Here is a 27712-nt window from a genome sequence, read left to right on the forward strand (position 1 = left end):
ATACCAAATATGATATTTTATTAAAAAAAAATTCAAAACATCGGAAAAAAAAATGACGTGAAAAGTATTTCGTGCGATAAATACTACCACCTGATAAAACCTCATTTTTTCTCTTTTTTTTTTGGTTTTTTTTTTTGGAAATAAAAATGTAACAGGAAAAGTCTTTCAACATTGTGATTCGTTTTAACAGTCGTATGGATTTTATGAGAAATCTTTTATTATCTTGATAACAGCTAGATTCTTCCTTTTTTTTTTTCTTTTTTCTCTATCTAGACGATGGGTAAAGATTTACGAAGGTAATGGAAAGCGGTAATAAAAATAATGCATTCCGATCGTTCGTACTTTCATTCCTTCCTTTCCATTTTCTTCCACGATTTGACTAAAGATTCTTCCCCTTTTCCCACAACCACTTGAATTTATTATTCAATTTTCTTTCTTTCATTTTTTCTTTGTTTTTTTTTTTATTATGTAATATTATTTATTATTAGTTTATATATATAAAAGATAAATTTATTATTAAATTTATTTTTTTTTTAGATAAATAAATCAACCTGCAAATGACTAATGGGGTTACATATATTTTATTATATTATATAATTTACAGATTATTTTATTTTAAATTAATTTCTTTGTATTTTAATAAATAAATTTAAATTGAAATTCAATTTTTCCCTACTACACAATGTATCTATCTTTTTATCTTCATTTTAACAATATTATTATAAAACTTAATTGTAAATTATCACAAATGATAATACCACAATTAAAAAAAAAAAAAAAAAAGGTGTCACAACAAATTGTCCCATAGAAAAAAACAATTTTCATACAACTGTCTCTCTCTCCCTTTTTCTCTTTTATTTCATTTATCACATTATTTCTTTCTATTAAAGATAAATGCGAATTTGTGAGTTAGTTCTGTTGTTAACTTGAGTGGAAAGAAGTAAGCTTTTATAAGATTCTTGATAGAGAAGTGTTCATTACCACTTTCAACGTTTTTCACGGTGAACGAATTCAAACATCTTTCGTTCTTTGCTGAACAGAAAGGAAGATGATGATCTCAAGTTGAATCCCGAAACTAATCTACGTTTATCGTTGTCGGACGAAGATGATCACGATTTATCATCAATAGAACTACTTTCTCTACTTTTATATAAGATATATATTTTTTTATTTTTTTTCTTTCTTTCTTTCTATTTTCAAGTTTGTAGATTGAGAGGAGAGTTAGGTAGTGGTGGTGGTGGTGGTGATGGGGGTATGAGTTCATGTTGAATTACAAAGAAACTATGACAGTGTAAGAGAGAAGAAAGAGAAGATACGATAAATGGGAAGATAGAACTTACCTATACATGTATAACTATATATATATATATGAAAAGATATGATACGATAAGGTTGAGATGTACTACAAAATGAAACGAGAGAAAATGAGAAATTGAGAATAACAGAAAGATGAAGGGAGGAAGGGTGGAAGGAAAGGGAATTATAGTACATAGAGTCACTGTAATAATATTCATATCTGTTATATTTCATTGTGAATTAAAAGTAATTGATAATTTACTTCTAATATTAAAACAAATTATTAATTGTAATATGGACAAATTTTATTTGAGAAAAATATGAATAATTTTATAATTGATTTCAATTATATTTTTATTAATTGAATTATATACACAATTAATTGATTGAATAAATGTAACAAGTTCGCATAGCTCAGTGAGGCAAATCACCATCCAGTAATCGTATGTTCCCGAGTTCAAATCCCGGGGGGGAAAAAAATTATACGTCAGTTGATTGAATGAATTGAATATAATGAAAATGAAAAACTAATATAATTATTACATTTTTTCTATGATTTGTTATTTAGTTACTAATTTTTCTTCTAACCTAAGTTTATGTTTCTTATAAATATATAAAAAAATCTTATATAATAAAATATTATTATATACAACCTTAAAATTCACAATTAATTAAAAAAAAATATTAAATAATCCTAAAAAGTAATTTAATCTTTCTAAAAATACTAAAATTGCCAAACAACATTGTATTACAATTAAAACACACAATAAATTATTTATCAAAAGATTAAATTAAATCTAAGTTTTCTCTCTATATATATAGAATAAATCTTATAGAATACAATATTAAATATAAAATTTAAAACTTACAATTGATTAATAAAAAATATATTAAATAATCCTAAAAAGTATTTAATCTTTCTTTAAAAAAAAAATAAAAAAAGAATTTCAAACAACATTGTGTATTACAATTAAAACATAATAAATTATTCATAACAAAATGTACATAATATTCTTATAACAAGGTAATAATATATAATATAACTATTTATATATACTCTTATACACATACATATAGTATATAATATATAGTTTAAATATATAGATAGAAGATAGTAAGACAAAAGAAGAAGAAAATAGATAAGAAGAATAAGAATAAGAAGAAGAAGGAAGTAAAACCTTCCGCGTCAAGACGATCACAGCTTAAACGTTGAAAAGCGCTCAGGGGCGCAGAATTCACGTTGTCCAAGAACAATAAGCTTGCTGGAATTACGCGAAAAGGGGGGTAAGTATGAGGAAAGGGTTGCTTTTACCCCTTATATAGTTTTCCAAAAAGACTAAGAGAAAGGTGAAATGAGAAAGTAGAAAGTAGACAAGAGAATGGGATGAAAGAAAGGGGAAAGAGGAAAGTGATGGGGTTGGTGGGGGTGGGGGTGGGGGTGGATTTTATACTAAGACAGAATGAGTCTAACAAAGATAGATAGATAGACAGATAGACAGATAGACAGATAGATAGATAGGATAGATAGGATAGATAGAAACCCTTTTTAGGTAGTGAGTTGAAAATAGGACAATGAAATAGAATAAAATGAACGTGTGAAATAAAGTCTCTGTGTGTGTAGGTACGGAAAACGCAATTAAGAAACGCTTTTCGGTATTAAATGATGAGAAAAAGAAGAAGAAGAAAAAAAAGTAGAAAAAGAAAGGTTGAAAGAAAAAGAAAAAGGAGAAAAAAAAGAAGAAATTTAAGAAAAAAACTTTTCTTGTAGTCCAACGACCAGATAGATCCCTCGAGAAACCAAAGACCCGCCGCCGCCACCACCACCATCACCCCCGTGTCTGGCATAAGAAAAAGCAACGAAGAAGAAAAAAAACAAAAAAAAAGGTACTAAGTTTTCGTAATCGAGAAGGCTTCGTAGAAAAAGAAAGCACGGAGCTTTACGTGCTTTAAAAGTCTCACGGGAGGTGACATCGAGTATAGTGGAATATCTGTAAGTAGTTTCAATCCCCCCCCCCCTCCCCACCTTACCTTTCAACCCCCTCTGCGATCGATTATGTTCCCGAGCCTATTTTATCATTTTTTTTTCTTTCCTTCTTTTTTCTTTGGGGATGTTTTTACCACTTCTCGAGCTACACCCCCACCCACCTCTCTCATTCATCCTTCTTCCCTATGTTAGTATACCTTTTGGATGTATTACAAGATGGATGAATGACGAATGACAAATGTTCTTACTTTTGCAAATCTGTTCTACTCATTCACCTTTTTTACTACCCTTCCTACACCCCCACCCCTCCACAGTGACTATTGATGATTAGTGGCGACTATTGATGACTAGTCATGACACATAATCCTGCTACTTCTTCATGACGAGTATACTCATTGAACTCACAATCAGTTAACTGGTTAATGAATCATGTGTGTATATGTATGCGCGTGTGTGTGTGTGTGTATTGTGTGTATTGTGTGTATTAGTGACAATCGATTATCGAAAAGCTTCCTCCAAGTAGCCAAACTTCCCTCGGTTTATCGGAATTTATAGTATAGGTTTAATCTATCTACTCTCTCTCTCTCTCTCTCTCTCTCTCTCTCTCTCTCTTCCTGTCTCTGTCTCTTTCTCTCTCTCATACACTTTCACTCATTCACTCACACACTCATTTTCTTCCCAATCTAGCCGCATAACGAGTTAATCCTTTAATATATGCTTCAGGAAACTCGTTAATTTATTAACGTCAACGTTTTACAATGGATAAACGATACATTGAAATATGTACTTAATGGAAATTAAGGGAAGGATGGGAGGGTAAGGGGTGAATGAAAAGATATATAAAAATAAATTGTTCATCGGTAATAAAAAGGTAGAAGTTTCTCAGAGTATTCTAATGATGCACATGTATGAGTTAATTTAAGTTAATTCTTTAGTGTATGTTTCAGAAAATTAAGTAACTTATTAACATCAATGTTTTACAATGAATACTATATATATATATATATGTATATGTCCCAAGCCTAGATAATAAGGAGGGTTCGAGGGTTAAGTTAACAACCTACCATCAGTAAAAAAAAATAATCACTCCCAGAACTAACAAAATAATCTTTTAAGGCTATTAAGTTAGGTATTACAGGACAAAGTTCTAATAATAATATCAATGCAAGTATAAATGAGCCAGGTGTTGAATAAAATGAAATGAAGACATTCTTTATTAAATTATCATTAATATTATTCTCCTAACAAAATACAAATTAGGTCTTAAAGTATTTGAAGTTATTGAATAAGTTTAACATACTTATCAAAACAATACTAAAACTCGTTTTTTTTTTTTTTTTTGTAAATTGATCGAATTTACGCGCGTCTCGTGCTACGCTACGCCTTTCAGACGAAACTATTGATTTTCGTTGCTTTCCTTTATACGACCGCCCTTATACCTTCTACGTCTCACCTCATCCCTCTACCCTTCATCTACAACCTTCACCACCCCCTCCACCTCGTCCACCTTTTCCACCTCATCCTCCACTTCGTCCTATTCCTCCCTAAAACCAACCCACCCAACACCACCACCACCACTCCCACCCTCTTTTTCGTCCTTCTCTCCATTTTACTCTTCCCAATCCTCTTCTTCTCAACCCATCTCCCAGCACCACCACATCTTCTCTTTCTCTATCTTTACATAGTTATGTATCTCTATACGTATATATTATAACCCTAACTCTCATTCAGATATTTCAAATGTTCTTCCCTCACCCTCGGGGAGGAGGACCACCCACCGTTTGTATTTGAGAACTAAATAGGAAGTTCAGTTAGAAAGGGTGAACTTCGTTTATGAAACTGAGCATATAGGAAGTACCACCAAAGTCCTTAACGCACGCGCATATGAACTATATATGTATATGTGTATATGTATATGTATTATATTTGAGAATAGAGTTGTATGTTGACCATGTGTGTTTCGCTATTCAACAATCCATCTCTGGTTTCGTGGTCTATGAGAGAATTAGCATGATCGAAATACTATAGTACAATAGTTTTGTTGAATGAACTTTATTTCAATCATTTTATCTTACTTTCTCAATTGAATGTATTTTAATAATATTTTTGTATTAACAATTTTAAGGTTTATTTAAAATAAAAAAAATTAATCAATGTATGGTTTTTTTTCTTTTAATGTATTTTTATATAATTTTTGTTGGATTTATTTGCATCATTTTGTTGAATATCTGATAATTATAAATATGTTTTATCATTTTATACAGTTTGTTAGAAATTGTTTTAAAAAGTTAATTGAATCTGAAAGGTAGTGTTTAAGAATTCAATTGTTTTATTAACACACTTGTATAAATAGTTTTTATTTTTTTAATTAGATCTTATTATTATTATTATTATTAGAAAAAAATTACAATTGAATTCCAAGTCTTATTTTTGAAGAAGTTCGATCAATTAATTATTCCAAACAATTTGTACAATTGTATTAACAATTATAATAAAACATCTAACAATAAGTTTAGTTTCAAAAAAAAAAAATTGAAAAGAATTTAAAATTGAATTCTAAGAACTTATTTTTAAACGAGTTTTCATGAATTAATTATCTTAAACAATTTCTACAATTGTATTAATTGTTGGTAATTGTATTGAATTGTATTTTATTGAAATTTAATAAAATATTTAACAACAGGTTAATTTTCAGTTTAATTTCATTTTAAAGAAAAGAATTGATCATTTTATAAATTTTCCATCAGTTGATTTTTCATGTAATTACTTTTAATCATTTTGTTAAACGTCTTTTAAAGAAAGAAAACGAAAAAGAGAGAAAGCAAGAAAGATATAAAAAGAAACAGGAAGAGAGAAAGAGAAGAGAGAAAGAAAGAGAGAGAGAGAGGTAGATAGTTTAAAGGTAAATAAAACTCGTAGAGATCGATTGAGAATATTTGAACAATTTACGTCAGGTACGAAACTAGATCGCAAACGACGGAGGAAACTTGCAGAAATTTCTGACCCGAGACTAGCTTGCTAGATAGCTAGCTAGCTAGCTTTTGCAGTACTTTAACCCCCCCATACACGCTATACATCTTTCTACCATCATCATCATCATCATCACCACTACCACCAACCATTACCATCGCCACCACCACTGACGTTTCAAAGACATATTTGCGAAGTCTTTGACGAGAGAGATGCAACGGCTGTTTAATGAGTGTTTGCTTGCTGAAGTATTTAATGCTATTAACTCGCCTAATACTTTCACTATTTATTATTTATTATTTATTATTTTTTAATTTTTAATTTGTTATAATTAAAAAAAAAAACAATGAAAAAGAGAAATCAATTATAATTTTCATTTGTTCAAATAAACAAATATGATGTTTGTAATATATATATATATATATATGAATGAATTTTATTCACATATATATTTTTTATTCAAATTTAAATTCATACTTTTGCAAAATTGAAAATATATATATCTTAATAATTCCAATAAATTATTATTATTATTATTATTATTATATTATTATATAAATATATTTATTTTCAATTCTTTTGTTGAAACTTGTACATCTCTTTTTTCTTCATTCATTCGAATTTGATATATATGTATATATATAGATATATATGTATGTATCTATCAATCCTTCTTTACAATTCACACTTACATTCACATTTTCGAAGCTGATAGAAGGATAACGAGGTTCTGTCACTAGAACGACGATAAATCGTGACCTGCCTTCGTAAGAAGATCGTAGTTTGATTCGGTGAAGGGTTGCCATTGGACTCTCCAATCTCTCTTTGTAATCTCACTTGCTCGGTTTTCGTACAATCCAATAAATCATTTCTCATTCCTAATTCTCAATCCTTACTCGAATAATCCTTCTACAAACTTTTACTATCGAATAATTGCAACAAATTCACCAGATTTTCCTTAATAATACAATTTTTGTCTCTCATTTATATTTTTTTTTCTGCACTCATTTTTACCAATATTTTTCACCATCTTTTTTTTATCATTTATTTTTTTTTTTGTATCAATACTTTTGTAATAAAATATCAGTATCGATACGTATATAAAGTCAATCGTTAATTCGATCATTTCATTTATAATACTAACAATATATTTCTGAATATTATTTTAAATGTAATATGACAAAAATTAAGTACAATATATTTGTATTGTAAAAAAAAAGAAACTTTAAAGAGTTAACCTAAAGTAAATTGCAACATTTAACTTAAGGTTTTCATTTGAAAAATACCACCACTACTATGACCACAATAACAACTATGACCACCATAACTACGACTAGCCCTTTTCTATTTCTTTCTTTCGTTTACTGCAAAAATACATATAAAGACGAAGAAAAAGGAGTGTCCGCCTGACCATCATCGGGAGTAGGATGGGTGGGTGTTTGGTGGCAGGAAGGAGAAGAGGGTTGGATTTACGAGCTGCGGGAATCGCATGGGTGAAAATTTCAAGCGACGCAAACTTACGTGACCTTTTCCTCTTTCCTGTTCGTCTTCCTTCCTTACTTTCTCTCACTTTATTCAAGATAGTCGAGTTACCTTAGTGGCGGTAGAATGAGAAATGCTAGCCATCATTCTCACACTTTTTTACCTTCATTTTCATCTTCTTCTATATCAAAGAAAAAAAAAATTACAATAAATCTTTTCAGTACGAATACTGATACTGAAGAATATTGACGCGACCATATGACTCGCCGAATCGTATTAAACCTTGTTCGTGGAGTGTAAATTGGCATCGACGACAACGAAAAAGTGAATGAGTGAGTGAATCAAAGAGAGAAAAGGAAAAGGAATGGAAGGAGAAGGAAAGGAAAGGAAAGGAAAGGAGAAGAAATGGTGAAGAGAAGGGAAGGGAAAAGGGAAGACCAGTGGTTCGTTAATTTCCCAAGGGTAACTCTCAAAACGTCGAACCAATCTTCTCGTCATTTACATTCCACTGATGTAGTACCTTCGTTAAGCATGAAGGATCTTTTTTCTTCCTTTTTTTTTTCTTTTTATATTTTCCTTTTTTTCTTCTCTTTTATTTTCCTTACTCGTTTCATTGTGTTGGTAATACATCGAAAAAGAAAAGAAAAAAAATATAGGAATTACAGAGAGCTTTCCATGTTATCAAAAAGAAAGCAAAAGGAAGAAATATAAAAATTCATGAAATTCACGAAGAAAGTAGGAAAAAGGAAAATATAATAAAAGAGAAACTTAGTTAATAAAAATTAAAAAAAAAAACAAAAAAAACAAATAGATAAAATAAAACATTCGTCATCTAGTTACTTTTACTTTTTATATCTTTGTTTTATACTTTTGTTGTACAAACTTCACATATAAAAAATCGAAAAGTTAACTTATTACAAAAGAATAGTAAAAAAAAAAAAATATTACATTACAAAAAACAAGTAAAAATGATTAAAAAACGATAAAACGATAAAATGTTCTCTTTGAAAGAAAAAAAAAAAAGAAAAATAGAAAAAGAGAAACAAAATAAAAAAAAGTACGTCTCATCTCGTTATGGTCAACAATTATTCAATTTCAACGTCAATTTTTTTCCATCTTTTGTGAAGTATCGACCAATAGGAAGAGGAGGAAAACAAAACAACAAATAAAAGTAAAACAAGACCAAAAAAAAGCCAAAAATAAGAAGATAAAGGTATAAATGGCAAATAGAAGTTACAACAAGAAGGGTTGAAGGGTGTGGAAGGTACTAAAGGTGAAAGGAAGCGTATACAGGGCCTGAAACCTCACTTCTCCTGTCTCCCACTCCCCTCCTCGTTATGATTCGCATTCGTGTAAGTTGATTTGAAAAATACACAAAGTACTGATTGCGAGTAAATCCGATTAAATCGTAGTAGACGAGTGCAACACGTCGACGTGCAACGAACGTTTTACTTTTTTTTTCTTTTTTTTTTTATTCGCGTAGAATGCACGATTGTCGTACTGCACTGACTTCCTGTCCTATTCCCACCCTCTTATTCTTTTTCTTTTTCTTTTTTACCCCTTCGCACACCATCAAATGCTAGTAACCAGTTTTCTTTCTCGTTCTCGCGTTTTCCAGCATCATTTCCGTTTTCTCTTCTGTTTAAATTCGTTCTTCAATTCTCCAATCTCACCTTCATTAGCACCTTGGAAGGAGAAGAAGAAGAAGAAGAAGAAGAGCATCCCTTAGTAGGATTCATTGAAAAAAAAAAGAAGAAAAAAAAATAGGAAATGTCTTCTTCTTCTTCTTCTTTTTCTTTTGTTTGGACTGTGATTTCCAATAGGTTTGAATTCTAAAATCCATTCGTTATCTTTTCAAATCTTCATCTTTATGTTCTTCTTTTATCTTTTTTTATATCTTACCTTCATACTTCAATTTTTTATTTTAATCGTGTGATCAATGGCGAAGAAAATTCGTTAATGAAGAATATCAAACAAAATGAAGATTTAACATCTCGAACTTGTAAAAGGGTTCGTTTAAAAAACGTCGTTGCTTATTAAGAAAGTTTTGGTGTCTCGTAAAACGACAAACTTTAGTAGTAGTAGTAGTAGAAATTTTGTAAGTTCCTCGAAAACGTGAGAAGAGGGAGGTGGGGTAGTAGGATCGAAAGTATGATCGTACCTAACCCATTTCTGAATAAAACCAAAAAAAGAAGGAAAATAAAAAATTAAAGAAAAAGGAGAGGAATTTTTTTTTTACTACCACAATTAAGGTTAATAATGAATGAGTTGAGAATGGGTCTGACAAATGGCGAAAGAACCAATAAAACTTCTGAGATCGTAAAGCCTACCATCACCTGTAGAACAGACGTGAGGAAGAGAGGGAAAAAGAAAGGGGAAGGGAAAGGGAAAGAAGATTTTATTTACGCCCAATTTTTATGGGGTTCGACTATATTTCTTATCATTTTTTCTTTCTTTCTCTTTTTCTCGTTTCCCAAATCCCATCACACTCCCTCAAACGTTAAATAAATCACATAAATACAAGTGTACGCTTATATTAGATGATTTATCAGACTTATGTGTTATTAAGCATCAAATAACTTTGTTAAGGTTATGTGTTTTATAAAAAACTGAAAGAAAAAATGTATAGTTTTTAACCATATGGTCAGTATGAAGCTATTTAAATGGCAATACAACTGTATAAACAGTATTGAGTATTTAAAAGTGTTTAAAATAGTAATTTAGGCAGATTTCACGAAGTATCCCCAAATGTCTGCCGCCGAGTATAGGCGGCATCAAAAAACATCTTCCAGAGCCTACTGTAGACCACTGGTGTCATTTTAATTATACTCTGCTGATGTAGAAAGGTTTAAGGATTCTACTGATACCAAATAGTGGTACTTACGTAAATTTATTATTTTTATAATTAATCTTCAAAGTAAGCATTATTTTACTATTATTTGATTCCAATTCCTAGCCGTTCTATTTGTTACACTAAATAATTGTTTTTATTGAAAAGCATTTGTTAATCATATTATATATGTTTTTTACATACAATATAAAAGTACTATATTTATATTATACAGGGTGAACAACTGTAATAATGATTACCAATATTTAAATAGAATTTATATTATCATAATTTACTAATAATTTCATATATTTACTTCAAACTTTTATAAATTATTTTTTATTTATATATACACAATATATAATTGTATTTTATATACAAAGTGAGACACGTATATAATATATATATATATATATGTATGGACATACGAAGTAATCGTTTAATGTCACGTACATGTCCTGTTCGATACAAGAATGATTTATAACACGAATATTGGAGAAACTATCGGCAGCTCGGCTGTTCGACACTATGTTCGATTAAATATGAGAGAAGTTAGATCGCGAGAGATATGGCAGAATGAGTAGGGGTTGAAGTAGGGTTCAGGGTAAAGGTATGAGGTAAAAGGGGAGTTAGAAAGGGGAAGTTATGGCTCACCGTTGAAACGTTTCTTAGCGATCTTCTTTCTTTTTCTTTCTCTGTTTCTAGAATTTTTCTTCCAATTATGGTTGTTATTCTTTTATTCTTACTTTAGTTTTCTTCTTCTTCTTCTTCTTCTTCTTCTTCTTCTTCTTTTCCTGGGGGTGTTTTATTTATATATATATATATTTCTATCGTGATAACTTCGTTAACGGTGTTTCAGACGAACTGTTTTATCGCGTTACCGGATGAAAATTAAATCGAAAAAGATTTGATCGTAAGAAATAAATGGTAGCCAATCATGTCATCGATTTTCAAGTTATTTCTTTATTTTTTTTTATTTTTTTATTTTTTTTTTTTTTAATTTAATTCTTTTGTCGTTATTTCTTATTTACTTTTAACACGATAAGATTATCTGTATATGTCGCACAGTATATTTTTATTATTTAATTATATTAATTGGTATATGAAACCCCATGATTTTATTCAAAATAACTAAAGGATTCTGTTTATTTATTTATTTTTATTTATTATATTTAATTTTACAATATTTTTATTATTTATTTTTATTTATTTAATATAAAGTATTGTACTCTCATAAAAATTGACATAATTGAAATTTTCTACGGTTACTCGACTTTTATTAGAATATATAATCAAGAATTTTCTTCGACACATAATTATTTATTAATTTAGAAAATAAATTGATATTTTATGAGACTCTATATGTTATATCATTTTAATTAGATCGTTTAACTACCTAGAAACGATCGATAGGTAATAAATTACAATATGTGATCCTACCTTCCTCCCACCTTCCCTTTCCCAACCCTTAAAGAAAATTTCACAACAAATTTCCAGCAATTTATTCGATCGGTGATTAAAACCGACGCTTCTCGTCGTCATCATAGTCATCGTCACCCTTTAAACTTTCAACGAGAATGTAATGCACAGTTTGCAACATTTATTATAAAACTTTTTTAATTGTCAAGAAATATTTTATTATAAATAATATATCTGGAAAAATTTTGCTCATTAAAAAAAAAAAAACGAAAGTAAAGAAAAAGTAAAAGAAAAAGAACAAAAAATTGTGTTTTCGAGGTAAGCTAACGATGTTAGGAAAAAACGTCATTATTGATGTTTTATTTGACCAATGGTTGAAAAGAAAAAAATCAATAAACTCGGAATGAATACCAGCGTGAAAAAGACTGGTCATTAACCGATACGAAACCAAAGGTAACTGTATAATAAAAGGAAGAGCAAAAAGATAGGTCAATCATCAATCATCGAGTATGTTTTGCACCAATAAGAAGTCTCGTACGGTTATTACACGAATTTCTAACGTTGTTGAATAACATGGAGTGGTATGAGGGATGCTTGATTTTCTCAAATCGTTTCGTAGAACGATGGGAACGATGAGAACGAACTTTTAGTTGATGTTGAACCAACGTTCGGGTGTTTGCGTGTTGTACATCCCTTTACTACCCCTTACTCTTAAGAATTTCATGGAAAATGAAAAGTTTCATCTCTTAGGTAAAGATGATAGACCCTTCTCTCTTTTTCTAAAGGTATTTTTCTTTCTTTCTTTTTTTTACCTTGTTATTTACTGAGCTTATATTTATTCTTTAATAATTTTCTTTCTTTACTTATTTTTCTATTTTTATTTTTATTTATACAGTAAAGTTACATTTATATTCTAGTAATTTTTATTTATAATAATTGATTTATCTTTTTAACGAATTATTTTCTTATACATGGTAATAATAAAATCAAATTGTATTTAATATATAATATTATTAAGATGGAATCTTTAAACAAAATATCTGTGTTTTAGGTTGTAAAAATTCTGACAAATTAATTATATCATATTTATATTAACTATTTATTTAAAAAAATTTTATTAACCTAATAATGTATTGAAATACTAATTACATTAATTAGAAATATTATAATAAATAAATATAAATATAATAAATATTAAAATTAACTTTATAAATTCGATTTATAAACGAACATTGAATTTCTCAATAAAATCGTATAAACAATTAAACACAAGCTGTTATAAATATTATCCAAGTTGTTATAAAATATATGAAATATTGACCATTTATTTTACATATTTATTGTACACAATGTAATACAGTAAAATAAATAAAAATGTGTATTACTCTCGTAAATATGATTTAAATAAAAAAGATGATGACAATGAAATTGACAATGAAAATACTGACGATGAAAATGGTGACGATGAAGATTCTGACGATGAAAATGGTGACGATGAAGATTCTGACGATGAAGGTGATGAAGTTGATGTATTGAATGAAGAAACATAGAATGAATTTTTGTTGTTGAAAATACATGAAAGCAAGTAAACAAGCAAGCAAGTAAGCAAGCAAGCAAGCCGTTAGACGTTAAATGCCATGGTCGACGTCCTCGACTTTCACGGATTAGCAAGGTGCTTCAAAGGCGATGTTTCCAAGAACAATGGGCACCGGATTAACGGGCTTCGGTGTAGGGCATCTCCTGGCTCCTCGTGTTAGGAACCGACGAAGCATTGTAGAGTGATTAACGCGACACCATCGCTTCCATGCTTCGTTCGCACGTTTACCTAACCTTCGAGGCATAAGATACAACAACCAGGTGTGTCCTATGGTAAATTGGTATCATCAATTTTGTTAAAATAATCTTGACTGATGATATCATCACAAATATTATTGTTTTTTTGTTAATAACTGTATTTTATTGCATTTGAAAAATGATTTCTTCTTCGTATTTTTGGTGTAACTAAATTGCAACTTTGTTAATGGCTGCGATGTCATCTAATTTATGAATTAATTTGTTTGTTAATGGTTATGATATCATCAATACTGTTAAAATAATAAAATCTAATGATATTATAGTAAATATCATTTTTGTTGTTTAAAACCAACATATATTCATGATGTTTGTTGAGCATTAAAATACACTCGATGGGGCTTCGCGTTAAAACGTCTCGTGGTAACGCTTACAAATACAGTGTTATATATATTTACCTTATATTTATATATATACACATACATACTTGTATTTACCCCATATTTTCTCATCGATCGTTTTAGGGGGTGTGTAAAAGTAACGATAGCCCTTCTTTCAGATCGCTTTGAAAGTTGAAACTTCGTTTCATCAGTCTAAAGACATTTTCTTCTTATAATTATTATTATTATTATAATTATTTTTCTTTGATTAAAGAAAACTGTCGGTCAAAATATTTCAAGTTACAATTCAATTAACTGTATATATTCTAAATTTATTTAAAATGTTGTTTTAATGATATACATTTCCTTAAAAAAAAAAAACATATATATATATTAATAATTAAATATTATTATAAATAATACAGGATTAAAAATATAAAAAGCAAAGTTAGCTTATGTCATATATAAACCAACAAAAAAAACATACTAAGTGAATATATCCAAATTAAATTGTAATGCAGCACCATCTATTGAAAATTTAGAGTACCTAGAGATCTAGATAACCTCTTAATAATAAATCCCTTATTTAGCAATAAAAAATAAAAATAATCGCGATACAATTTATCGTATATTTTAAATTGGAAAAAAACACACACAAAATAAAATAAAAAAATTAATTAAGTTTTGTTTAAGTAGTTTTTGAGTTATTCGTGGACGAACATTGTTGCAATGAATTTTTATACGTGAAGATAGTTTAATTTATTCAATTTCTCAAATTTTAATCACCAGATATGAAAATGAATATGCTATATATTTCTGTAAGTATTATTAAATAAAGTATGATATAACTTAAGCAAAGCTGTGCATTTGTTATCGTAATATTAACTACTCTAAAGTTCTGATAACGCATTCATTATCGTTACCCTTTCGAAATACGAACGCTTCTACCGTTTAAACCGCTATCTACAACCGTGCAACTATTACGAATTTCTACCTAGTTGCAATACGTCGCCTGTATAAATCATCCAAAATTGATATGCCATCATTGTATTTTGCCCAATCCAACCGTGGGAAATAGATCAATATTATCCGATGCATGCTAAGATACAACACACGCATAAAGAATTTTTGTTTTTTTTTTCTTTACATGTTACATATTTTACATGTGACTATACTTTGCAAATTATTTTATACAAATATTATACGTTGAGTATCATATTAATTGCAAGTACGTAATTAAAAGCTTTTCATATTTTATTTTTATTTTTATTTGAAGATACTTTCAAGTGATATTCGAGAAATATTTGTACGATTTGCAACATTGATATTTAAATCCTCTCTCTGTGTGTAAGATTTTTCATTTTTAATAATATTTTTTTATAAATAATATGAAAAATATATTTTCAAATGATTTGTTAAAGTATTAATAAGAGAGATACGAGTTTTAATATAGAAACGAGTTGACGTTGTTTTATAAAAGAACTGTCAAAAGGGATAGAAGAAAAAAAAAAAAGAAAACGGACGAAGATGTACGATAAAAATTGTATAAAAATATGGAAAATATGAGTGGACAGAGACACGGGGGGTTGTTCCGGTTGTCGCAGCTTTTTCCGAGGTAAATGATTTGCTAGGAATAAAACGGGTGGTAGCATAGTCAGCTATGGGGGTGGACAGATAAAAATGAACTTCTGTGCAAACTGGCGAGCCGTTTGCAACGTTCAACGAAAAAGAAAACCTTCGTTTGTGCCAAGGTTTGCGCGTTTTACTATGTTTAAAAGTATTATATATATATAACAAAAGAAAGTACTATAACTTTAATGATTTATATTTCAAATCTAACTGGTTTTACCATTTTGGATCTTATTTTCTAAAATGCTTTACTATTTCTAGCTTGACTATTGTTTCATATATATATATATTCATGTAATATATAACATATATATAGATATTAAACTTCTCGTGTAGATTATAGTAAGCTGACCAAACTCAAACTTATCGTATCATAACGATAAGAATAAAGGAAGTGACCTAGTTTTCTAACTTTTTGTTTTTTTTGGGGGGGGGGGCGGGGGGAATAAGTACTAATTCAAAAAGTTAGGTTAGTTGGATATAAATCGAGAGAAGGTTATTTTTCCAAAAAGATATTTTTTAGAAAGAATAAAAGTATTCTCATTATTTTCTATGATTTATTTATTCTATCGTTTCTATCACTTCTTCTTTATTATTTTTAACTATTATTTTATTATATTAACAAATATATATTTATTTATACTGATCAATTAATTTTTACCAAATACTTATCAAATATGTTATTTTTATTTTTTTATTTATTATTTCAATACTATAAATTTATTATTTAAAATATAAATATTAGGTCTCTATCAGAAAATTCTGTCAATTCGTTCAGTTTTTCAACATTAGTTCAATTTTTTGTCACTAGGGATCATGCCACATTTCTTAAAATCAAAATTGCCACCATGTTGGCAAAAGTTCAAAAGTAATTAAATTAATTTCATTGTTCAAATTATGAATAATTTATTATTTTATATTATTTTATTTTCAAAATGGACAGAATTTTCCGATAGATCTAATATTAGTTTTTGGTCTCTTCTTTATTATTACGAAATAGGTTAGAATGTTGGAAGTATATTAAAAATCTTTCATTTATTTTCTATGATAAGTTTGTTTCTTATTATTGTTGTTGTTTTTGTTTTGTTTTTCTATAAATAGTTAAAAGGTGACTATTAAATAATTTTACAAAAGTTTTCATTAGCCGTAAAGAGAGACACGTCGATTAGATGGCTTATGAAGGTAAATGTAATTAAATGGAATAGCTTGTCGGACGTACAGGGAAAACGCAGATTGAATTTTACGATGGTACGAGAGAAGGATAGAAATTCATAGAAGAAGGAAGAGAGAGAGAGAGAGAGAGAGAGAGAGAGAGAGAGAGAGAGAGAGAGAATGAACACCATTGCCCTTTAATAGAAAAGAATTCCCCTTCGTAGGATTTTTATCTCCTCGTCCTATTTGCTATACCAGGAAATGAATTGTTAGTGAATGCAAATTACCATACTAAAATAATCTCTCATTTATACTTTCATCGTTGTTGGTATTTATTATTTTTTATTATTAAAACGTTAACACATATATATTGTAAATATAATTTACCGTATAATTAGATTAGATTCAAATTTGATTATAGGTTATGTTTCATTACTACAACATAAACTCTTACATTTTATTTGGAAATATCGAAAATACACAAATTTCTGTTTAAAGATAAAAGAAAAAACATAATATTTATATTATATGAAATACAATAATCAAAATTTGATTATAGGTTATGTTTCATTACTACAAATTAAAGAAACTCTTAACATTCTATTTGGAATTATCAAAAATACAAATTCGTTTTAAAGAAGAAAAAAAAAAGAAAAGAAAATGGGGATAATATTTACATTATTTGAAACAATAATGAAAATTTGATAATAGGTTATGTTTTTCTTGCAACAACATAAAGAAACTCGGAACATTCTATTTGAAAGTGTCTAAAATACAAATTTATTTTTAAAGATAAAAGACAAGACATAATATTAATATATTATCTGATAAAATATTCGAAAATGAAAAAGAAAAAAAAACAGAAAAGAAAGATGGACGATGTAAACTTTTCAAACGAGATTATTGGGTACAATAAAATTGTCAGTTTGCTAGCCAGTTTTGTTGGTTGCAAGCACTTTGCGTCATACTAGAGAGAAAGTAGTGAAGTTCTATTACCAACTAAGAAGAAAGAGAAGTTAGAGAGAGAGAGAGTGAAAGAGAGACAGAGAGAAAATGTGAACGGAGACATCAAAGGCGGCCATATTGGACGTCCATTAGAAGCAACATCGTTATCTCGAAACGATGTTCGCACTTGTCTAGTTGTAACGATCAGAAACGTTTTGCCGTTATAAGATTACCCTCATGCGGAAACTGTAAGGAGAATTCTACACATACACATACACACACACACACACACACACACACACACACATATACACATATATACACATAAAACTATCGAAAAACTTTTTTACACTGTGATATTATCTTTATTTCTTTCCTTCCTTCCTTTCTCTTCTTTTCTTTTATTTTATTTTATTTTTATACTTATTTCCTACGAGACATTTTCTTATCGATTAGGATCGGTATGAAAGTAAAGAAGACACATAGACTTTCTTTTTTATTTTTTTTTATTTTAGTGTTAAAAAAGGAAGAAAATCTATATATATATATAGTATGAAAATTGCTATCGTTTATAACGATATAAAATGTTATTGGTGAATAGAAGATGATATCGGTTAAAAATAAAATAAAAGTAGTAGAGTAGTAGTAGTAGTAGTAGTAGTAGTAGTTTTCTTTATTCATACGCGAATAACATGAATACTAAAGATAGAGATAAAGAGAATAAAGAAGAGAGAGAGAGAAGGAGAGTATCATCAAAACCAGAGTGAACTTTATTAAACGAATCGATTTAAACATTTTTTTATAGTCAACGTTTAATATACTTACACATATTACACAGACACTTATATACATATATATATTTGTTGTTTTGTAAAGTTGTTAAAAAATTTTGTAACGTATCCTACTTCCCCACCACCACTACAACCTATTCGTTACTCAATTAACAACGATCGGAAATATCGTTGTTAAAAAATAAAAAAAAATAAAAAGCTTCTCCTATTTCGTGAAAAAAAAAAAAAAACTGTTCCCGTTGATGATACCAGCCGCAAAATTTGTTACACACTTCTCCCACTCACGCGGTATCGTCATTTCAAAAATAAATCGACAAAAAATAAATAAAAATAATAAAAATATACATGTGTGTGTGTGTATACCAAACGGTAGGAGGAAATTTTCAACGGTTGACAAAACTTTTGTCAAATTTCTATCGTTTTCACGAGAGGGTTGACGGGATAAACCACCCCTTTACGTGTTTGAAATATTTCGTTTGAAAAAAAAAAGAAAAAAATAAAAACTCTCGTATGAAAATAGATCAGTTAACGTAAATTAAGTTAGAAATATTTTTGAAATATTTGGAATAATTATTGAAACAAACATTCCAACCAATTATCTATCACTATTTTCTTCCCCTAGGTCCCCCCTGCACAACCCACCACTTTTTAACTTCCCTTTTTTTGTTTCTTGTCAAGAAACAAAACCAAAATGGGCTGGTTTTATTCATTTGCCTTGTTCTTTCATCTTGCGCTAATAGTTTCCAATCCCCACTCCTTCTTATTCCCCCCTCCACACTTCTACCCCCACTTCTAGGCCAGTTTCCTTGTTATTCTCGCGGAGTAGAATGATCGAAGTTAACTAAAGTGGTGGTGTAGCAATAGCTAGTGTGCCATGTAGGTTAATCCGAACGGGGGAATTAAGTGGAGTTACATTACAGCCGTTCGCACTGAAATTAGGTTGAATATCCTTCTCGTCGTCGATGAGGAGATTCACCCCACCCACTCTCTCCTTCTCTCCTTCTCTCTCTCTCTCTCTCTCTCTCTTAAACTTTTTCGTTTTGTTACGACCCCAATCTGGATTACGTGAATCTTCTTAAGATCTCTTTTTCTTCATACTTTTCTTCTTTATTTTCTATTCTTTTTATTCTTTTATCGTTACTGTCGAATAAAATCATTTAAAGAATAAAAAAATGTATAATTTTGACAATTATTAAATAAATAATAAATTTATATTGGGTTGTCTTGAAAGTTCGTGCTGATTTTGACAGAAGATTGAATTGCAACTAATATAAGTTTCTTTTTTGTTATATATTTATTACATAATAAATATGACTATATATATTAATATTAATATAAATATATAATAATAAATAATAAATATAATAATATAATAACTTTAGAGTTTTGTGCTTTCAGATTTTTTCAGGTTTTTTTAGCAAAAGAACTTTAATGCCATCTATCGAAAATCGACACGAACTTTCTGTACAACCCAATATTAATTTATTCAAAGTTTTATCAATCAATCAAAATTTTATCCTATCGTTGAGTAAACACATATATATATTTATTTACATGTGTTAGGAAGACAGGAAAGTAATGTCGTTTCTACAAATGTCCAATTTTTTATATTTTTATAAAAAACTGATTGATTTTAATCAATTTGCTATTAAAAACTTTGCATACTAGATGAAAAAAGGTTATTGATAACGAGGAGTGGTGATTACATTATTGATTAAAAATAAAAACTCGTTGGAACAAAATATATTCGTTTGAATTTGAGGTTAGAAATCGACACTACTTTCCGATCAATCTAATATTACATATATGTATATAATGAAATTCAAATAATTTCTATTGTTTTGTTTTACTATTTTTGATACGTTAAATAAAGTGTTAGGAGACACTCACCCGGTATATTTGTAATATAAAAATGGGGGATAAGTTCGTAGGTGAAGGATAACAACATGTGGGCTACTACTAGTAAAATCGAACGTTCTAAGATATTCTTCATCCTTGTAGAGTGTAATACGTTATAGCAATATGTGAGAGGACTTTATGTTATTCTACCTACTACATAAAGAACTGTCATATATCTTTTGAGTATAGTATATATATATATATATATCTGTATATACTTTTGATATCTACTCGTGAGGCTTGTATTACTTTATCGAAGTAATATTTTTAAGTAGATTTACTAGTCAAGTAACTATGAAAAAATATACACGTGTATTTGTATATATTTGATATGTATTTGATATATGTATTAATATATATATATTATGTAATACTTAAAACACATATGTGTAACTATATATGTACCTATATATTATTTTAAAAGTATCCTATTATATATATATATATATATATATATATATATATATATATATATATATATATATATATATCTTTAGATTAAAATATTGTACATTCAAAGTATAATACAATAATTAATAATAATTTAGATTATAACAAAAAGTTATCACAATTATTTATATATGTAAATGATTATTTATAAAACAATGATAGTTTATAATAAATAGATAAATGAATGTGTGGTTAGAGAAAGAGAAAGTTATACAGTAAAGTGATTTATTTATATTTAAAATATTAATATTTAAATATAATTGTTCATATTTTTGCAAAATATTTTTAATAAACGAAATGAAACAAATAACATTTATTATCGCTAATGTAAAATTTATATATTTTGTCAACGATAGATAAAGGTGGTAGTTGTGGTATTAAAAGTTAAAGCTTGTTGGAAGCATCCGGTAATAAAAAATAAAAGAAAATAAAATAATAAACGTAGTGGAGATGAGGAAAAAAAATTGTAAAACGAGAAATAGAGAAACAGAGAAAGAGAGAGAGAGAGAGAGAGAGAGAGAGAGAGAGAAATCGAGTGAATGAAAGAATGAAAGAATGAAAGAAAAAGATATAAGAGAAAATAGTAGACAGAGACCCTCGTGCCGACAGGGGGTAACTACCCTCCTGTGTTTATTACGATCCACTTTGTAAAGCCCACTTTAAATGTAAATAACGTTGGAGTCCTCCTCTCAGTTGGAAAGGCGGAAGTTTGCACGTTTCAAACGACGCCCGTCGAATCGACCCTTTCTCCCTTTTTTTCCATTCTTTTTATTTATTTATTATCTTTTTTATTTTCTCCAGGGTTTTTTTCACTTTTCATATATTTTTTTTTCTTTCCGATTTTCTCAACCACCACGTTCAATCAATTTCATCGATACTCTTTTATTTCATTATTTAACCCTCCTTTATTTTTATTATTTATTATTTATTATTATTATTGTTATACGTAGTATATTAAATATTACATGTAATTTATATTTTTTTTATTTTTATTCTTTTATTATTTACAACGAAAAGGGTATAGTTGTTTTATTTTACGAGTATTCAAAAACAACCCCCTCAACTTAGTTATTTTCTTTTTTATGTTCTGGAATTTTTATTTTTTTTTTTATCAAATTAATAATGATAATAATACTACCCCCAACATCGATTTCCGATGAAACGAATTTTTTTATTGATTTTTTTTTTCCCCGCGAATATTTTTGTTGGCTTCTTTTATCGACCCATCTTTTATTTCATTCTCTCTTACTTTTGTTTGTATTTTTTTTTGTTTTTATTCTTTTTATCAACGAATTTAATTTTATTTAATCGCGAGACGCGCCAGATACGCGTTTTTTTCTGAAAAAAAAAAAAAAAGAAAAAAAGCAGTTTCCTTTTTACGATCGGTCAAACGTATCTGTTTAAAGTGAACGACTCCCGTAAGAGGAAAGTTTCGTTTAGTCGACTGTAGTTCGACAAGTCAACGAGTTCACGAATTCGCTGCCTTGCCTTTTATCTCATGAGATTTCCAAGTTATAGGATATAAAGGTGGAATGAGAAACGATCTTTAAACAAAGCTTTTTAACGATCTTCTAAATTTTCTTTTTAATACACCGATAATTATCTTAGAACTTATTAATCCTCTATCAATATATAATATATTTATTTATTTTTTAATATAATAACAATAAAAACAATATTATAATTAAAAAAAAAAAAAGGTTTAAAACGAATATCATTACACAACTCGTGTCTTATTCGTCAATTATTTGTGTTACGTATTTTAATTTCAAATGAAATTACACTAAAAAATAAAAAAAGTAAGGTTATGTTGTATATAAATTAAAATAATTGAATTGTAATACATCGCCATCTATTGAAAACTTACAGAACTTAGAGATTTATATAACCTGTAAATAATAAGTTGGAAAAATCACAAAGAATACAAAAAGTTTCATGAAGATTGGTTCAGTAGTTTTGATCTTCATTGGAAACCAACAATGTTGACACTGTATTTTATTTGATGAATATTTCAAAATATATTCTGTGTTACATTTCTTCATTTATCTGCGTTTTACAATTTCAAAAAATAACAAAAGTATTTGAAATGTCTATAAAAAAAAAAAAGATGATATAAACTTGAAACTATAAATATGTGAAAATGTAAATACAAGAAAAAATAAAAAAAAAAAGAAATGAAAAATATTATTAAGAAAACTCTTCTCTTTCTCTCTACTACTTCTACTTTTACTTTATACTTTCTACCACTCTTTTTTATTTTTACATGGGCAAAAGTAATTTTCGTTCTAGCAGTATGGTGGTGATGGTTGTGATGGTAGTGGTGGTGATGGCCGTAAGTCGAACGTAGAAATGACGTTGAAGTTTTGTCGAAGTTACGAGACTCGAAGGATTCACGTCCTAAGGTTTAAACTTTCTTCTTCTCTTCCCACAGGCACCGTTTCAAAAGGGATTCGTAGGGAACCTGCTTGACGGTTGATCGCTTGGCTTGGCTTGCCTTGGTTTCGTTTCGTTTCGTTTTACTTTTGCTTTACTTTACTTTACTTTACTTTACTTTACTTGCTTTTGCTTTGGTTCAGTTCGGTTTGGTTCAATTCAGTTGATAGTTGCATAGCTAGCACGAAATTCGCACCTTTTAATACAACAAGTTTAGAAGAAGAAGAAGAAGAAGACATGCAACAACAAGGATTATTGTACAAATTAAAATAAAACTATTGTAAATATCTGAAACTTGGAATTTAAAACGTTAGAATGATAATCATGAATGAATTAAACACTTATCTCACTTGTGATAATTAGATAAGCATGAATACATTATTTTATTTCTAAATAGAAAGGGAAATATATTGTTCATTATATACTTCATTATATTTTCATAATTAATTCATATATTATTAATAGTAAACATTCATTATTCAGTTCATTAGATAATTCATATTTAACCTATACCAGATCAAATGATATATGTTCTGTAATTTTGAAAAGAACTAACTGTTAAGATACAAGAAAGGTAACTGTATCAAACGAATACATTATTTTATTTCTAAATAGAAAGGAAGAATGTATTGTTCATTATGCAATTGGTTATATCACATTTTGTGTTAATATATACAGTTACTTTTTATGAACTCATTTTAGGGAATAGGAATCAAACAATTCAGATTGATGATCCTATTTCATTTTAACAACTATTGATTGTATTTAGATTATTGTTACATGAAGTTATGTAAAGAAACAAAGTGGTATATAGATTATGGGGATTATTATTTTATTATTAAATCAGATTGTGGTATAAGGATTGTGGTATTACATCAGATTATAGAATACAGTAAATTATTAGACTAAGAATACTGTAAAAAATTAATAACTTCATTCTAATGTTAATTGTAATTGTTTCAGATATTATTAAATCAGATTGTAATATAAAGTAAATGATTAAATTATAAATATTGTAAAAAATTGATAAATTTATTCAAATATTAATTGTAATTGTTTCAAATAAGCTTCTAAAACATACACAAACCTATACATTCAAACAATCATACTATAATTAAGTTTCTACTTATAAAAAATTGTTTCAAATCAAACTCAACAAATTATTAGAAGAATAAGACATTGATAAATACAATTAATAATAATACCTAATACTAATAATAAAAATGTAGAAAAAAAATTCTTTTTAACGAACGTCTTTTCCAATCGATTGCCAAAGAGCAACCCATAAAAAAAAAAAGAAGAAAAAACAATAAAAAAGTGGAAGAGAAAGAAAGAAAGAAAGAGAAAGAAAAAAAAAAAACAGGATGAAAAGAAATCTTTGGCGGATTGGATTGCTAGTTGGATTCCTTCGAGGATGTGGAAATTCTTTTATTTTTCGACGCTTTACTCGAGCAACGAGAAATACTGAATTATTAAGTAAATAAAAAGTCACTAGTTCGATCGGGTTAAAAGCAACCCCTTTTCCTTACAGTCCCCTGCTACCAAATCCCATCCCAAAACGAGTTAGATTTGTTTCTTTTATTTGTACAATTTTAAAAATATCATTTTATCAAAAGAAAAATATTCTTTTTTTAAGTGAACATTCAACGTAATTCGAATAATTATTTGTTAATTTATTATTTTACAAAAGTTCATTTAATTAATTCATCTTTATTATTGAATATAAAAGAAGAAGAAGAAAAAAAAGTAAGATTAAGTGGTTTTATTTAAAGAAACATTTCATTCTTGTAATTCGAATAAATTAATTACTATTTAATTGGTTAGAATAATTAAAAATATATGTATATATGTATAGGGGTGAATTTGTTGACCTTGTTCACGATATTAACCGATTAAACGTTTAACCTGTACCCTCCGTTACTTTTTATTATCTTCTTTTCTCATCTCTCTCTCTCTTTTCTTTGCTTTCTAATATTTTTTTTCTCTTTCTTTCTTTCTTTTTTTACTTCTTCTTCTTCTTTTTTTACTTTTCCTTCTCAAGCTCGAGCTTAACTCCAAAGACCAAGGAATTTTCCTCTTCAACCCCACTCGCAAGCTTTTACACGGTCTTCTTCTTCTTCTTCTTCTTCTTTTTTTCTTTTAATTTTTTTTTCCCTCCCCTTCTTTTTTCTTTCTTTTTCTTTTCTACGGTGTGTAATAACTTTATAAGCAGGAGCAGAAAGCTGGGAGCCTCTTGCCGACGAATCTACTTAATTAAAAAGATACCGAGTAGCATGCTGCTGCTGCTGCTGCTACTTCTTCTGCTACAAACCCCCGACTACTATCGTTGGAAGATATTATGAATGAAAAATAAATTACCGAGAGTTGGAGGTGAAGCTTTAGGGGAGGTAAAGAGAAGGTTACACTAACCGTAAGAATTTAAACGAAATCATTTCGAATAATCTTTGAATTTTTTTCTTATTTTATTATATATATATATATATATATATATATATATATATATATATATATATATATATATATCAAAATTCAGTGTCAAATTGTTGGTTTTCAATGAAGATTACTTTCTGTAAATTTTATTTTTTAATGAATTTGTTTTATTGCGATTATTTGTTATTTTTTATTGGTAATTTGAGGGTTTATTGTTTGGAGGTTAGGTCTTTAAATACTGTAAGTTATCAATAGATGACACTGTATTGGTTTCCAATGACGATTGTTGTCTTGAAATTTTATTTTTTAATGAATTCTTTTTTATTCCATGTGATTTTTTATTTTGAGGATAATTGTTTGAATATTAGGTGTTTAGATACTGTAAGTTTTTAATAGATGGCACTGTATTGTAATTCAATTTTTCAGATTGATAAATGAAATAACCTAACCTTCTTTTTATATTTTTTTTTCGTGTATTATTATTTTGTGTGTTGTTATAATTTACTAAATTGTTTAAAATTATATTAAATAAACATTTTATAATAAAGATAATAAACCCACTCGTGACTGGAGCATCCTAGTATACATTTTTTTATTTGATTTGATTTTTCTTTGTTTTTGATTTAAATTACATCTCATTTTTCTTATCTCGTAATTTTTACATCTTTTATTCTAACATTATTCCATACTTTTTTGCATTTCTTTCTTTTTTTTTTTTTATTCTCATCGTTAGACACTTGTTCAAAATCAAGTCAAACTTTTAACCTTTTACCTTCTTATTTTCCACCAAGCCCCATCATTTTATTCAAAGATAAATTATACATTTTCTTTTAATGAAATTTTGGATGATAAAATGTCTCAATCTTTCATATATTTCATATACCTCTTTGTACATATTAATTACAGAAAAAAGAAAAAAAAAATAGCAGGACTTTTTCGAGTGAAATAAAATTGTACGAGATACCAAAAAAAAAAATGTATATTTTCTATGTTGGGGAAGAAAAAGAATGATTAAAACGACCCTTAGTTTAAAAAATTACACGATACTGGTGACGACGAGAAAGAGAGAGAGAAAAAGAGAGAGAGAGAAAAAAAGAGAAATATTTTTTCCAATTTTCCATTTCTCTCAATCGCGGAATAATAATCATTTTTCAATATTTACATTGGTCGATTTAATTAACGAGAGATAGAAAAAAAAAAAAACGACAAAAAATTGATAGGAAGAAGGTAAAATGGAATAGTCAAAAAAAAAAGTGTTTTCAAGGTACATAGAGAGAGTAGAACACGTGTAGAGAAGAAAAATGAAACAGAAAGAAAGAAAGAAAAAAAAATAATAATAATAAATAGAAGTAATTTAAATTGTTATCAGAAATCAATGAAATTGATTGGTAGATTCCCAACCCCCTCATTTCCTATCGAGAATATAAAACCTTCGTCACACCCCTCAACCAACCCCATCCCAACAATCCTCCCGTATTTTACTAATTAAATCACGCACTGCTAAATATATAACTGGAAAATTAATTCATTGGTCCAATATTCAACGTGAAAGTAAATATGTTTTGTTGTCGAGCATAGATAATATTATTAAATTCTATACACGTTACTAACTAAACGTAACTTTTGTTCGTAGTTCAAATTTACGTGATCGAACACTATAATCGTTGTTATACATTTTAATAGGGGGTGAAAATAAATAAACTCTACAATTATGTTATTTCTAAAAATGTGCATTCGTTTCTTTCTCTAAATGCTTGGTTTGTTCAAGGTGTTTCACTTCTACCATGTGTGATTCTGCACACATGATATATTTTTCTTTTTATTATTGTGT

At 28.2% G+C, this 27712-nt stretch overlaps 2 protein-coding genes across 5 annotated transcripts in view; one reads left to right on the forward strand and one right to left on the reverse strand.

Annotated features, from left to right (window-relative positions):
- LOC107071673 (tachykinin-like peptides receptor 86C) overlaps positions 1–27712 on the forward strand; it is a 216674-nt gene that overhangs the window by 84470 nt on the left and 104492 nt on the right. The window lies entirely within an intron of this gene.
- Tsp26A (Tetraspanin 26A) overlaps positions 1–27712 on the reverse strand; it is a 120339-nt gene that overhangs the window by 45195 nt on the left and 47432 nt on the right. The window lies entirely within an intron of this gene.

The sequence above is a fragment of the Polistes dominula genome, unplaced genomic scaffold (genome assembly GCF_049000335.1).
Source record: "Polistes dominula isolate Pdom_NZ unplaced genomic scaffold, Pdom_raw_medaka contig_80, whole genome shotgun sequence".
NCBI classification, from domain to species: domain Eukaryota; kingdom Metazoa; phylum Arthropoda; class Insecta; order Hymenoptera; family Vespidae; genus Polistes; species Polistes dominula.